Consider the following 15848-nt stretch of genomic DNA (forward strand, 5'->3'; position numbering starts at 1 on the left):
GAGACCAAGGCAATGGGGGTCCCATGGTTGGGTTCCCAGGGGAATGGGGGTGCCAGGGATGGGCAGTGGCTGGGTGGCCACGGGGGTCACAGCTCCTTTCCAGGGTGCCTCAGATTTTTGAGTGACTCAGAGCCCAGCACAGTCCCCACCCTGGGGCACCCCAGGGCTCTCCTGGGAGTCTCTGTGTCCCTTCCCCACTCACCCCTGGGTCAGGTCCCCCCATTGCCTGGCTCAGCCATCCCAGGAAACACTTGATGCCCAATTGACTGTGACAAAATTATACATCCATAGAAAAAAGGCATAAATCTTCCCCACACCTTTTTTTTTTTCCCAATAAAGTACAAAATCAGCAAAAATCAATCTGGCAAGGTATAAAATACTCTGGTTTATAGAATCCATTGCTTTCTCAACAAGACCCTCACAATAAAACACAAATCACAATGAAATGAGACTTTTTGGTTCCCTTTAGCAGCCCCCTGCTGCATCCCATAGCAGCGTTTGCTTGTGGATAACACAGAGTGTGGAATCTCCCTGAGTGTCCAACAGCTCCATGGGATTGTTCCCTGCCTGCTGGGCAGCAACCCAGCCCCTAAGGAAGCCGTTTCTTGGGCCATATTTAGGAACTCTCCCCATTTTGCTCGTTCCCACCCTGAAACTTGATTGACTTCCCATGGAGGAAGGGGAGAAGCTCTGTCCATGCTTGGGACAGTGCACAGGAATCGGTGGAAATGCCCCTGTGTGCCTCAGGGTCTGATTCCCTGGTAAATCCACTCCAGCCTGCCCTGAATTCCCCTGCCTGGGCACTCCCTGCTCCTGCTGTGACACCCCTGTTCCCCAGCCCCTCGTGTGCAGCCCTTGCTCAATATTTCCACACTTTTCCCTCTTATTTGGTAGCCAGAGCCCAAACCCAAATATTCTTTCCATGATGTTCCAGAAGTCTGCAGATTTTCTTCAAGAAGGGGCGTTCCAGTCAGGTTGTTGAGCAGATTGTTATTGTCTTTACAGTAGTTTTGTGGTTTCCTCAGTCCCTTGTTGAGAGGGACAAAATGATCAATTGCTGCATTTCCGGATTCGTTCCCTCACAGTCGCCTCTGCAGGGGGGGTTTCCAGCCAGCCCTGCTCTGAAAACCATCAAAGGCCCTCACAGAGCCACTGCTTGAGCTCCCTTTGGGTTTTGTGCTTCTTGCAGGGCTGAGCAAACCACAGGCAGGGCATTTTTCGCCCACAGAATTCTCACCTCTGCAGTAGCTCTAAAGCTGCCAGAATCAAAGCCAAGGGGGCAGGGGGGACCCTCAGGTGCTGGCTGCCACCTGGGGCTGGGCAGAGCAGGGCTGGGCAATGGCCATCCCTGTGCAGTGGGGCTGAGCCATGGCTGGGCCCCACCCTTGCATTGACAGGGGTCCCCAGGATGTGCCACCCCTGGGACAGGCACCCGGCCAGGAATGTGCAGGGACATTTCTGGAACTGCCACACCTGGGACAGGACCCCCCATGCCAGGATGTGTCACCCCCTGGGACAGGATCCCCCCAGGACAGGAGCCTCTGGATGTGCCCCCCCAGGACAGAACCCCCCCTTTCCCATCTGACTCTCAGCACAAACGGCCTCTTCCTTCTTGTCCAGGAAAAAGAACGTGAAAGTGTTGAGGGGGCACAGCCCAACACCTCCATCCCCCCCAGCCTCCCCACCCTTCCCTGCATCCCCTGCTCCCATTTTCCCCCTCCTCTGGGTCCCCCAAACCCGTTCACTGCTCAGGTGCTCCCCGGGATTGTTGAGCAAGGAACGGGGGCAGAGGGGACATGGCACAAAAGTGAGGAAAATAAGGAAAGAAAAGCAATAAAAACACAAAAAAGTCAAGGACATTGGAGGGCACGGAGGCCGTGCTACCCAGGACCCCCATGTGATTCCTGCACAGGAAACAAGAATCCCAGGGGGGCTTTGCTTGCTCTGGGTCACCCCAAAATCTGAGGCACCCAGGGAAGGAGCTGAGACTCCTGAGCCCATCCAGCAACTCCTCATCCCTGGCACCCCCATTCCTCCTGGAATCTAAACATGGGATCCCCATTCCTTATGGCCCCACATCCCTGGGACCCCCATCCCAGTACTGACATTCCCCAGGATCTCCATGGCCCAGCACCCCTTTCCCAAGGAACCCTCTCCTGTTCATTCAGTCCTCTGATATCCCCCTTCCCCCATGACCTTGATTCTCTCAGGAATGCCATTCCCATGGACAACCCCCATTCCCCCAGCATCCCCATCTCATGACCCCAAATCCTGGAGCCCACGCTCACCTGGGACTCCCATCCCTGAGTCCCCTCAGCCCTGGACACCCCCAGACCCATGACTCCCCCTCCTCAGGAACCACATTCCCCTGGACATCCATCCCTGGCTCCCCAAACCCACCGAGCCCCCCACTCCTGCAAACCACATCTCCCACCTTGTCCCACACACCCTCATCCCCAATCTGTGCCCAGCTCCACCCTGCCCCCACCAAGGGCCCCCTATGCATGGGGACAGACGTGACCTCGCTTCCTTCCCCTTCATCCCAAGAGCCGCCAGCCAGGGGAGCCGTGGCCACAGCAGCGAGTGACAGCCAGTGCACATGGCTGGGGACACCGGGATGGCCGGGAAGGTGGCGCTGCTCCTGTGGGGTGAGTGCCCCGGGCATGGGCCTGACACCCCGGGGATGGGGAGAGGGCACAGGGGGGCGGCAGGGTCCCCAGAGGTCCCCAATGGCAGCAGAGCCAGTCTATGTTAACCACAGTGGACCTTGGCGGGATTGGGGATGTAGGTTGGCTTTGGGGACAGGAATAGGGGGGCAGGAATTTGGGGATGGGGATGTGGGGACAGGAATGTAAGGACTGCCACCTTTGGGCTCATGTAACTCTGGGGATAAGGACAAGGGAACTGGGATGCAGGGACAGAAGGGGACAAGAACCATGAGGATGTGGCCATGGGGATGGGATCATGGGGATGGGATCATGAGCTGGTGGGGGTGACCTGGGCCAGCATGGGCTGTGTCCATGGTGTCCTCATGCCAGGGGTGTCCACAGTGTCCCCATGTTCTGCCTCAGTCCAGGGTGGCCTCAGTGTCCCTGTGCCCAAGGTGTTTGTGCCACAGGGATGTGGTGCACGGGTGGCTGTGACACAGACATGTCCCCCTGCCTCTCCAAATCTTTTTGAGACCACCCACACACACTTTCCCACAAGAAATGCTATCCCCACGGGGACAGTTTTTGGGGACAGCCACCACACCCTGTACCCTGGTGCTTCCTTCCCTGCAGTGCCACCCCCACCCAGCCCTGTCCCTTCTCCCTTCCAGCCCAGACCCTCGGCCTCGCTGGTGAGTCCTCAGGGGATGCCATGGCCCCACCCCGCTGTCCCCAGCCCCGCACTGGCCCTGGCAGGCTGGTGTCCCCTGTCACCCACAGGTGCCCAGACCACCCAGCTCCTGGTGGAGCCCCCCTGGAGGCCGGCGGTGCTGTGGGACTGGGTGACACTGACCTGCCAGGGCTCGGGGACCACCGGTGCCACCACCTGGTACAAGGATGGGCAGCGCTGGGGGCAGCAGGGACGTGACCGCCTCAGTGTCACCAGGAGTGGCACCTACACATGTGGCAGACCCGGCACCAAGCACAGCCCCTCCGTGACAGTCTTAGATGGTGAGGGGGGATCTTTAATGATCAGGGTGGCCCCTGAGAGGTCAGGGTGGGCTCCACTCCATGGGTGGCCTCACACCCCTCATGTGGCAAGAGCCTGTGCCCTGCACACAGGGACATCCCAGTGCAGCCCAGTGCACTCCAGAGCACCCAGATGTCCCTGGCGCTATGGGCACCCACCTCAGAATGGTCTCATCAGAGAGATGTGACCTTCCTGTCCCACAGACCCACTGGTGCTGCAGGTGCCAGCGCGGGCATTGCTGGAGGGGGACACAGTGACACTGCGCTGCCGGTGCCAGCAGGAAAACCATCTCAGCAGGGTGCGATTTTACCGGGATGAGAAGGATCTTGGGGGGTCCCTCAGGGGAACCGAGCTGTCCCTGTCCCCCCTGCAGCTGCACCACAGCGGCCGCTACAGCTGTGCAGGCTTGGTGGGGTCCTGGCAGTCCCGGTCAGCACCAGTGACAGTGAAAGTGCAGGGTGAGCACCCCCATGGCTGGAACTCCAATATCTTGACAACCCCAAAGCCACTTCCCAGTGGATTCAGAGCCACAGTCCTCACCTCCCCTCTCCTTCCCAGAGCTCTTCTTGGTGCCGGTGCTGGAGGGTTCCCCCACACCCACCGAGGGGTCCCCCCTGACTCTCAGCTGCCTCAGCACCCCCAGCCCCCTGCGGCCCCGAGCCCCCCTCCTGCACGTGTTCTAGCAGGACGGGCAGGTGGTGGGGGGCGCGCAGGGGTCCCCGCAGCTGCTGGTGCCCGCCGTGGGGGTCTCCCACTCGGGGAATTATGGCTGTGAGGTGCACTCCCAGGGTGGGGCCGTGCGGAAGAGCAGCACCCGGCTCCGCGTCACGGTGCGCAGTGAGTGCGGGGATGGGCACGGGGAGCCCCCACAGCCTCCTTGGGTCCCCCACACTGCCTGGCATCGCCCAGCCCTCCCTGATGCCTGCTCTGGGCTACCCAACCTTTCCCAGATCCCTCCCTGGCTCCCACCCTTTTTTCTTGTGTCCCTCCCTGGGACCCCCCCAGCCCCTACATGGGTACCCCCATCCTTCCCTGGCACCGTTTCCATGTCCTGCCATTGCTGCCCCGGGTCCCTCCCCAGGTCCCCCCATTCCTGGCTTGTGTTTCCCTCCATCCCACATTGGGTACCCTCACCCCTCCCTGGGTCCCATCACCCCTCTCTGACTTCTCTGCACATTCCCTAGATCACACCCTCCCCTCCCTGGGTCCCCGTACCTGCCCTGGTGTTGCCCACCTCCCTCTCCAGGTGTTCCGTCCCTGACCCCCCCAGCATCCCTCAGGGTTCCTTTCGAAGCACTGCCCCCCCTCCATCTCTGCGCCCGCTCTCCTTCACTGGAGTTCCCCTGCCCCTCCCTGAACCCCCTGGGTCCCTCACTGTTCCCTGGTGTCCCCATCTCCTGCAGGGGTCCCGCCCTTGGGGGTGTCCCTGTCAGCACAGCCCCCCGGGGCACAGGTTGCACTCGGGGACAGCCTGGAGCTGAACTGCTCAGTGACCATGGGAACAGGTGCCCTGTCCTTCTCCTGGCACCGGGAGGGCTCGGGGGCACTGCTGGGCACCGGCCCCCGCCTGGAGCTGCGCCACGTTGGGGACAATGACAGCGGCCAGTACCAGTGCCGGGTCAGCGACGGGGACAGCGTGGCTGAGAGTGACCCCATGAATGTCACCGTCCTGGGTGAGCGGGACCCTCGGGCTGGGGATGACCCCACCCACAGCACCCCCATCCCACCCTGCCAGGTGCCAGCCCTGTCTCTGTCCCCACAGTGCCCGTGGCCAATGCCACCATCATCCCCAGTCCCCCATCACACCAGGTGCATGCAGGTGACAATGTGACCCTGCACTGCTCAGGGCAGGTGGGCTCAGCCCCTCTCACCTTCACCTGGCTGCACAACGGGCAGGTGGTGGCCCAGGGTTCCCTCCTGCAGCTCAGTGACATTGAAGTGGGACATTCGGGCACCTACCAGTGCGTGGCCACCAACCAGCTGGGACAGGACGGGCACCGTGTGTTCCGGGCACTCAGCCCTGAGCTGGCCCTGGAGGTGACACCTCAGTCATCCGTGCTCACAGGTGGAGTCACACGGGGTTGTTGGGGTGTTCAGGATGCCTGCAGTTCAGGGTGACCCCAATGTGTCCCCTCTGTCCCCAGCAGTGGCTGTGAATGTCAGCAGGACCCTCCTGTTCCTGCTCCTGCTCCTGGCTGTCATCGGGGACTGTCACTGGTGGCACCACCGGGGTGGGTGACAATGGGGGGGATGGGGGGTCCTGGAGTGAGGGGGAGCCCCCAGAGCTGAGGCAGAGATTGGCAGCACCCAGGGCCCCTGTGCTGGGGGACACTGAGCCTGCAGTGACCTCAGCTGGGGGTCCTGATTGATCTGGGGGAAATTTGGAGGGTCTTGGTTGGGCTCCAGGGCCTTCCCTGGGGGGGCTTTGAGGAACATTGGTGTGGCACAGGGAGCTCGTGGAGCATTTTTGGAGGTCCTGGATGTCTGTGCAGGGATGTTGGGGGATCTTTCTGGGGTCCTATGGGAGTTTGGGGGTGCCCATCCCTGCCAGGCTTGAGGTTCTGGGGGCTCATAGGGTTGGGGGCACCAGGAGGACTGGAGGCACTGCAGTGATGCAGAAGTTCCGGGGGGTTCAGTGGTGCTCAGAGTCTCTGGGGGGAGTCAGGGATCCATCAGGAATTGGGGCTGCAGTGGGGATTTGGGGGTCCCGTGGGTGGTTGGAACTGTCGAGGTCCCAGGAAGGTTCAGGGGTCCCAGTGTCCCCATGGTCACCCCCTCCCCTTTCCCTTGCAGCTGCCAGGAAGCTCCAGGACAGGTGAGTGGGGGGCTCAGGCTGGGACTCCCCTTTCCCCCTCCCCAGACACCACCCAGGCCCCCCTTTATCCCCACAGGATGTCCCCGTGGAGGAGGGGGCTGTGCTCAACACCCACATCAGGGGCACCAAGTGGGCAGAGGGTGAGTACAGGGGGGGACAGGGACACGTCACCCACAGGTGTCACCCCCCCAACCAGATCCCCACAACCGGTGTCTCTCTCAGGGCCCCCACGGGTGTCCCCCAGCCCTGCCCCACCTCAGGATCCACAAGTGACCAACACGGAGCTGTCGGGACCCCACGAGGGACAGTGGGACCCCTGTGACTACGATGATGTGCTGTGACACTGGGGGCACTGGGGGCATCGATTCCCCTCAGAGGTCTCTTCTTCCTCTTCACAGCACCCCACAGGGCTCCTCATTCCCCCTCCCAGAGCCAGGGGGGCACACAATGTTTTTCCCTCTTATTGTACACAAAGTGACACGTTTGATTAAACTGTGTGAGAAACAAGGCTCACTCTTTAAAATTTGTAAATGTTTAATAATGAATAAAAGGGACAGTAAACAGCATGCTGGGTGCTTGGCAACTGCCAGAGGCCTACAGTTAACTACAACAATTCTCCTTACATACCTTTTCATTATATTGGATAAATACATACTCAGGAGGGTTATACATATTCAAACACTCTTTCCAGTTTACATGTTCCGGGAATTCTTTTGCTTAGTTTGACCCTTGATTAATTTTCATAAAGTACACACCATACTGTAGATTAAATTTAAATATTTTATATTCTCACAAGTCCCCCCTGTTCTGTGGTTTGACAGTTCTTGATAAATGAAGGATCAGTGGTAAATTCCTCTTTGCATTCTCTTTTTTGATGTTTATTTACTCACTACTTGTCAATGTGTTCTTCTCATACAGATAAGATAATCCACTAGTACATTAAATCAACATTAGTTATTTCACAAAATTATCTGAGTTATTCTCACCATTGTCACTTAGTTACACAAAGAAAGGTATTAGCTACTTCTGCAACAGTTAATGTTGTAATACACAGCACATTGTCTCTATCTTGGTACTTTGTGAGTGCCTAAACTAGAATATATTTATTACACTATAAATATATATTTTACACGGGGATTAGGGTAAAAGGCTGACAAAAATTGTGTATCAAAAGCAGTTAAAAAGTGATTACAAACTGTATTATACCAAAATAATTTGGAAAAACCAATATAATAGTGAAAGCCAATGACTACACAGTTATTCATAACAGGGAGAAGGTGTGTGGAAGGGTTTATTTGATTTCTCCTTACCCTGCTCTGATTTTGTCAGCAATAAATTCAATTCATGTCTCTAATTCCGAGGCAGTTTTGCCCATGACAGGATTTGATGAGTGATCTCTCCTGGTCCTTGTCTCAACCCAGGAACCTTTCATTCAATTTTCTCTCCCCATCTGGGTGTGGAGGGCAGTGAGAGAGCGGCTGTGGTGGGTGCGGGGCATCCGGGCACTGTCCATGCATGGCAAGGCAGGGAGGAGGAGGAGGGTCCAGGTCAGGTTGTTGAGCAGATTGGTGTGGGATTTGCAGAAGTTTTGTGGATTTCTTAGTCCCTTGGGCAAAGGGACAGAGGATCAATTAATACACTTCTGGACTGGTTCCCCCACAGCTGCCTCTGCAGGGGCAGTTTCCAGCCAGCCCTGCTCTGAAAACCATCAAAGGCCCTCACAGAGCCACTGCTTGGGCTGCCTTTGTGATTTCTGCTTCTTGCAGGGCTGAGCAAACCACAGGCAGGGCCTTTTTCCCCCACAGAATTCTCACCTCTGCAGCAGCTCCAAAGCTGCCAGAATCAAAGCCAAGGGGGCAGGGGGGACCCTCAGGTGCTGGCTGCCACCTGGGGCTGGGCAGAGCAGGGCTGGGCAATGGCCATCCCTGTGCAGTGGGGCTGGGCCATGGCTGGGCCCCACCCTTGGATGGGCACCCCAACAACATCAGCCACTCCACAATACACAGCACTGTCCTAACAACATCACAATATTTAATCAACAAGATAATCAATAATGTAATATCAATTCATATATTATCACACGAAAGTCAACTTCCATTACTTTGTTTCTCACAATACATACCAGTAAAGAACTGTATTCCTGTTCCCACTTTTTTGCCTAAATGCCCCATAATTTCAATGTTACAATAATTCAGAGAGATGGGGGTTGTATTTTCCATTCTAATGGAGGTTCCCACCTTGTTCAGCTTCCTTGACAGAGCAGAACAAAGAAACACCATTTCTGCCTGTTTAACCAAAGAGCTGCATTTTTGTCCCAGGAGCAGGGAACCAGGTCCTGTACCCCTTTGGAACTGGGACGGGCACCAGTAAGCCACCTTAGTGGGAGCACTGGGAGGGGGATTGCAGAGCCACTAAGCACACTGGGGTTAAGAGGAAAAAATCTGATTTTGATTTCTGTCTCAACATATGCTACACATGAGGTGAAAAATGAACATGTGCTGGGAACCCTGTCCCTGGCGAGGCTTCACACAACAGAGAATCAGGGGAGAGAAAGCTCCAGTGATTGAGCTGTGAGTGATCCCTGCTGGCTGGTGGGACAGATGCGCAGGAAAAAAATCCCAGGAAATCCGGCTGTGGGAGGAGCCTTTGCAAATCAAAGCAGCAAACTGTGACACAACAGGAGTGTTTTGATTTGGCTTTCTTGGAGGGATCAGGGGCTTGCTCGGAGGGTCAGCTTGGCCCTCCTCCCCTGTGGGATTCACATTCTCTGAACCTGGGAGAAGCAGTGAGAGAAGCAAAGAATGATCCAAAGAGTTCTTACCTCATTTACTGCTCCTGTGTTTTTCACAAGTGGAATGCATTGTGGAAGATTGTGTACCTGAAGGGAATTGGTAACTGGATTCTGGTGTGAGTGTTTTGATTCACTGACCAATTGAATCCAGGTGTGTGCATGTCAGGACTGTTGGCTGACAGTCATGAGATTGTGTGCAGTGGAGGGCAGTTGAGTGCTTGGCAGATTCAGTTTAGATGTAATGTAATATGGCATAGAATAATAGAGTATAATAAAGTAATTAATTAGCCTTCTGATAAGATGGAGTCAGGTGCATCATTTCTCTCGGACATTGGGCAAAAATATCACCGATACTCCCCCCCTTTCACCTTTTCCTCCCGGTGGTCCTTCTTCCCTGTCCGCACCCGTTCTTCCCTGCTTCGCTGCTTCCCCGAGGCAGCTCATTCCTGCTCCTCCTGGACGTTCCTTCATTGCTTCCCCGATGGAGCGGATGCTGCCTGCACCCACTCGCCGCCTCTGCCGCGTTTCCCACGCTGCCCACAGCCCCGAGCCTGCTGCACCTGCCCACGGCAGCCCCAGCCCGCGGCAGCCAGCCCAGAGCCACCAGTGCCCAGCACCAGCTCGCAGCCAGCCCGCAGCAGCCCCTGCAGCCATCGCTCGCAATGCCAGAGACACGCAGGGGCCGTCCTTGGAAATCACGCCCAGCCACTCACAAAAGCCATGTGGGCTCGCCCTGGCTTGCAGCACACACACTCCATCTGCCGAGCTGATGCCCACAGAGCGCCCGGGCTTCTTGCGGTAACGCTGTCCCTGTCTTCTGTTTCTCTCTCTGTCCTTTTCCCTTTCTACTCCCTTCTCTCCCCCTTCAGTAAGAACCCTTACCCTCCTTTATCAATAAACAATTCTCAGATATAATATTGCCGTGTTTGTGCTTCATTTTCATCTGAGAAACCTTTCAGCAAGAATCCTCCCCAACTCCCCCTTTTACAGTGGGATGGGACAGGGGTAGTGGGAGGGGGAATGGGGCAGCCCTGGGTGTACTGCAAGCACAGTGGGGAGAGAATGGGGCAGTCCCTGAGGGTACTTGGGTACTTGGATGGGGCTGGGGAGCCCCTGCAGGTACGAGCAAAAGGGATGGGGGAGCCCTTGGGGGTACTGGGAGAGGAAATGGGGAGCACAGGGTGCCCTGTGTAGCCTCCCCCTGACCCATCCCTTGGAAGGATGGGCAACCACAGGAGCCATGGAGGGAGCACCCCCAGTGTCACCCAGTGCCTCCCGCTTCCCAGAGCATCACAACTTTTGGTGTAGATTGTCATAGATGTCACTGGGCTCCCACGGTTGCCTTTGCAGCTCCATGTATGTCGCCTGAGGATCCTCCACTGAGGGTGCCAGGGGGTCTTGGGGGGCCCTGTGGAATAAGGGGGTGTGTGGAAGGGGATGGGAGGTGCTGGGGGTTTGGGTAAAAGGTGTATCATGGCTGGAGCCTGCCCTCACCTTTCCTGGTGCTTCCTGGCATCTGCAAAGGAAAACTGGAGGGGTGAATTTGGAGGCCCAGGGGCCCCCATCCACCCTTGGGAATGTTGAACCACCACCAGACACACAATCCTCCCCAGGCCCCCCCCCAGTATCCCTAACCCACCCCACTTGCACCAACAGCCTGAGCCCCCAGAACCCCAAGCCTGGCAGGGAGGGGAACCCCTGACAGAACCCCCAACATCCCTGCAGGACCCTCCAACAGCTCCCAGGGCTCTGAGCCATGGACACTGAGGGCTCAGCCCCTCCCAAGTCAGGGGCTGTGGGTGCTGCCCTAGGGCCACACTTCTCTGGAGGCCTTTTCACCCCCTCCATGACCTCCGTCCCCCCATTGTCTCCCACCCACACGGTGCCACCAGTGCCAGGCCACAATGACACCCATGAGCAGAAGCAGGAACAAAAGGGCCCCACCGACCCCTGTGGCCACTGCAAGAAACGGAGGGGGACACATCAGGGTCACCCATCACCCCAGGGGTCCTGCACTCCCTGGTGACCCCGTGTGACCTCACCTGTATCCCTGTGTGTCCCTGTGTCCTGCAGTGTCACGTCCAGGACACTGGGTGTGATGGTGTCATTGGCCACGGGCACTGCGAGGACAGAGACAGGGCTGAGGACACAGAGAGGGGCTGACAGCCGGCAATGGGATAAAAGGGACGGGGGTTTGGGTGTGATGGGGGATGTCAGGGATGGGGTCACACCACAGAGGGGTGAGGCGACACAGTGCAGATGTGGGGGGACGAAACAAAGGTGTCTGGGGAACATGGAGGTGCCCAGGCAGGGGACCTCAGGAGGCTGGGAGGGCTCCCCGTGCCCATCCCCACACTCACTGTGCACCGTGACGCGGAGCCGGGCACTGCTCCTCCGCATGGCCCCCCCTTGGAGCGCACCTGGCAGCTGTAATTCCCCGAGTGGGAGACCCCCAGGGCGGGCACCAGCAGCTGCGGGGCCCCCTGCGGGCCCCCCACCACCTGCCCGTCCTGGTAGAACACGTGCAGGAGGGGGGCTCGGGGCCGCAGGGGGCTGGGGGTGCTGAGGCAGCTGAGAGTCAGAGGGGCCCCCAGGGTGGGCTTGGGGGGACCCTCCAGCACCGGCACAGGGAAGAGCTCTGGGAAGGAGAGAGGAGGTGAGGACTGTGACTCTGAGTGCACTGGGCTGTGCTTTTGGGGGTGTCAGGAGATTGGAGTTCCAGCCGTGGGGTGCTCACCCTGCACTGTCACTGTCACTGGTGCTGAGAGCGCCCATGGTGACACTTTGGACTCCACCCAGTCCCCGCAGCTGTAGTGGCCACTGTGGTGCAGCTGCAGGCAGGACAGGGACAGCTCGGCCCCATTGAGGGACCTCCCCACCTCCTTCTCTCCATGGTGGAATCACACCTCAGTGACTGGGTTGTTCTGCCAACGCCGGCAGCGCAGTGTCACCGTGTCCCCCTCCAGCAGCTCCCACGCTGACACCTGCCACTCTAACTGGGCTGCGCGACACGGGGGTCCTGTCACACCGGCGGTCCTGTTTGCATGAGCATTCCCCATTGGGTCATCCCCAGCACACCAGAGATCCCCACTTCCAACACGGGGCTCCCCCCACACTGGGATGCTCTGGGATGCTCACCATGCACTGTCACTGTCACAGGTGCTGACTCCTCCAACACTCAGGACCTCACCCAGCCCCTGCAGCTGTAGTTGCCGCTGTGGTGCAGCTGCAGAGGAGACAGGGACAGCTCAGTCCCATTGCGGAGCCCCTCCAGTTTCTTCCCCTTGTGGGAGAAGGACATGGATTTGACATTGAGGTTCCGCCAGCCCCGGCAGCGCAGTGTCACCATGTCCGCCTCCAGCAGTGCCTGTACTGACACCTGCAGCACCAGCCACACTGGGGGACAGAGGAGTCCTGTCACACCTGATGGCACCGTAACCCCCCCATAGGGTCACACCCAGTGCACCAGGGGTCCCCATATCCAGCATGGGGATCCTCCCAGCCTAGGATGCTCTGGGATGTCCCCTGAGCAGGGGGCAGGCTGTGATCACACAGGAGGTGACCCATGGAGGAGAGCCCACCCAGAGCCCTTGGGGTCCCCACGGGTGCCAGCCTGGGGACAGCCAAACCCCCTTCACCATCTGAGATTCTCACTGGGGGGCTGAGCCCAGTGTCGGGTCTGTCACACATGTTGGTGCCACTCACGATAACAGTGAAGGGGTCAGGTCCCTTCTGCCCCCAGGGCTTACTGTCCTTGTACCAGGTGGTGGCACCAGTGGTCCCCGAGCCCTGGCAGGTCAGTGTCACCCGGTCCCACAGCACACCCGGCCTCCAGGGAGGCTCCATTAGGAGCTGGGTGGTCTGGGCACCTGTGGGTGACAGGGGACACCAGCCTGCCAGGGCCAGCGTGGGGCTGGGGACAGCGGGGTGGGGCCATGGCATCCCCCGAGGACTCACCAGCGAGGCCAAGGGTCTGGGCTGGAAGGGAGAAGGGACAGGGCTGGGTGGGGGTGGCACTGCAGGGACAGAGGCACACAAGGTACAGGGCGTGAGGGCTGTCCCCAAATTGTCCTCATGGGGACAGCAGTTCTTGTGGGAAAGTGTGTCTGAGTGGTCCCCAAAAGATTTTTCGCTGCAGGGGGACATGTCTGTGTCACAGCCATCTGTGCACTACATCCCTGTGGAACAGACACCTTGGGAACAGGGACACCGAGGCCACCCTGGGCTGAGGCAGAACATGGGGACACTGTGGACTCTCCGGGCACAAGGACACCACAGACACAGCCCATGCTGTCCCAGGTCACCCCCACCAGCTCGTGATCCCATCCCCATGGCCATATTCTCACCGTTCTTGTTCCCTTCTGCCCCTGCATCCCAGGTCCCTTGTCCTTATCTCCACAGCTACCTGAGCCCAAAGGTGCCAGTCCCCACATTCCTGTGCCCACATCCCCATCCCCAAATTCCTGCCCCTCTATTCCTGTCCCCAAAGCCACCCTACATCCCCAGTCCCACCAAGGTCCACTGTGGGTAACATGGACTGGCACTGCTGCCATTGGGGACCTCAGGGGACCCCACAGCCCCCTGTGCCCCCTCCCCTCCCCATCCCCAGGGTGTCAGGCATGTGCCCAGGGCACTCACCCCACAGGAGCAGCGCCACCTTCCCGGCCATCCCGGTGTCCCCAGCCATGTGCACTGGCTGTCACTTGCTGCCAGGGGTGGCTGTCCCCTGGGTGGTGGCTCTTTGGCCAAAGGGGAAGGAAGCCAGGTCAGGCCTCTCCCTCATGTGTAGGTGGCCCTTGGTGGGGGCAGGGTGGCCACAAGCAGGGCACAGGCTGTGGGCAGGGTGGGGACAGGATGGGGACAAAACTGGGTGAGGCAAGGTGCAATATGGGGTTCCCAGTAGTGGGGGGCTCAGAGGGTTTGGGGACCAGGGATGGGTGTCCAGGAGAATGGGGGGTCCCAGGGATGGGGTCTGTGGGAATGAGGGTGCTTCAGAGGTGGAATCACCAGGGATGGGGGTGCCATGGGAATGGGGGTGCCCAGGGCTTGGGGGACTCAGGGATGGGAGTCCCAGGGGAATGTGGGCTCCAGGGTCATGGGATGAGGATGCTGGGGGAATGGGGGCTCCCGTGGGAATGGGGGTCCTGGGAGAATCAAGGTCGTGGGGGAAGGAGGATTTCAGAGGATAAAATGAACAGGACAGGGTTCCTTGGGAATGGGGTCTTGGGCCATGGAGATCCTGGGTAATGTCAGTACTGGGATAGGGGTCCCAGGTACAGTGGGACCTAAAGAATGGGACTCCCATGGTTTTATTTCCAGGGAAATGAGATTGCCAGGGAAGGGCAGGGGGTGGATGGACGCGTGGTCGCAGCTCCTTCCCTTGATGCCTCACATTTTGGGGTGGCCCACGACCTAACAGCCCCAACAAGGTGCCAGCAGCCTGGGCATCACCACGGACAGATTCCAAGGGGCTCTGGGTTTTTGGAGCTGCTGCAGAGGTGAGAATTCTGTGGGGGAAAAAGGCCCTGCCTGTGGTTTGCTCAGCCCTGCAAGAAGCACAAAGCCCAAAGGGAGCCCAAGCAGTGGCTCTGCGAGGGCCTTTGATGGTTTTCAGAGCAGGGCTGGCTGGAAACTGCCCCTGCAGGGGCAGCTGTGGGGGAACCAGTCTGGAAATGCAACAATTGTTCATTTGTTCCTCTTTGTAAGGGACAGAGAGAACCACAAAACTACTGCACAACCCACAACATTCTGCTCAACAATTTGACCTGGACCATCCTTCTTGAACAAAACCTGCAGCCTTCTGGAACCTCCTGGAAAGAATGGGTTTGGGTTTGGAATGTGTCCACCAGATAAGAGGGAAAGCTGTGGGAATACTGAGCAGGGGCTCTGCCCGCAGCCATGCTGGGGAAGTGAGGAGTGACCCTGTCTGGATTCCAGGTGTCTCCAAAGCTGCTCCATCCCTGCCCTCCTCACCTGAGTGAAAGGCTGAGGGATTGCAGGAATTGTGGTGTAAAGCCACCACAGATGCTGCTGTGGACCCGAGACCTGCCTGGGGTAAGGTGTTGCCTGCCTTCCATTCGGGATCATGGAGAGCGGTCGCGGGTGTTGTGCAGGGCGTGTGCCTGGCCCCGGGACACTGCTATGCTGCCAGTGGGCACTGGGATCCAACCTGCTGCCTTGGCGGCTTCTACCCGCTGCCGGTGGTGGTGCCGGGACCGATTGGTGGCCGTGAGTTTGCAGAAGGAGCGATTTCCCCTCCTCCCTCTCGCCCGAGGCCGCCATCGCCCCTGAGGGGATGGAGCTGGAGCGGGGCGCCCCCTGCTGGCCGGGAGTGCTCCCTGCAGCGCCCCCTGCTGGCCGCGGTTATAACTGCCACAAAAACCAACAGCACTGAGCGGGAGGGAAAGTTCTGGATTTGAGTTGTTTGTTCTGTTCTGGTTTATAAATTTCTCGGTAAAGAGGACTTATTCCTTTTCCTACACTTTTGCCTGGAAGCCTCATCATTTCTGAAACTAAAAAAAGTTTTAGAGATGGGTCTTCTTTCAATTCCAGAAACATTCCCAA

General features: G+C 58.3%; 1 pseudogene; it reads right to left on the reverse strand.

Moving 5' to 3' along the window:
* The window catches only part of LOC129133524 (Fc receptor-like protein 2), a 46191-nt pseudogene extending 30625 nt beyond the window's left edge, over positions 1 to 15566 (reverse strand).
* Between the last annotated feature and the right edge of the window lie 282 nt (positions 15567 to 15848).

The sequence above is a fragment of the Agelaius phoeniceus genome, chromosome 31 (genome assembly GCF_051311805.1).
Source record: "Agelaius phoeniceus isolate bAgePho1 chromosome 31, bAgePho1.hap1, whole genome shotgun sequence".
In the NCBI taxonomy this organism is placed as follows: domain Eukaryota; kingdom Metazoa; phylum Chordata; class Aves; order Passeriformes; family Icteridae; genus Agelaius; species Agelaius phoeniceus.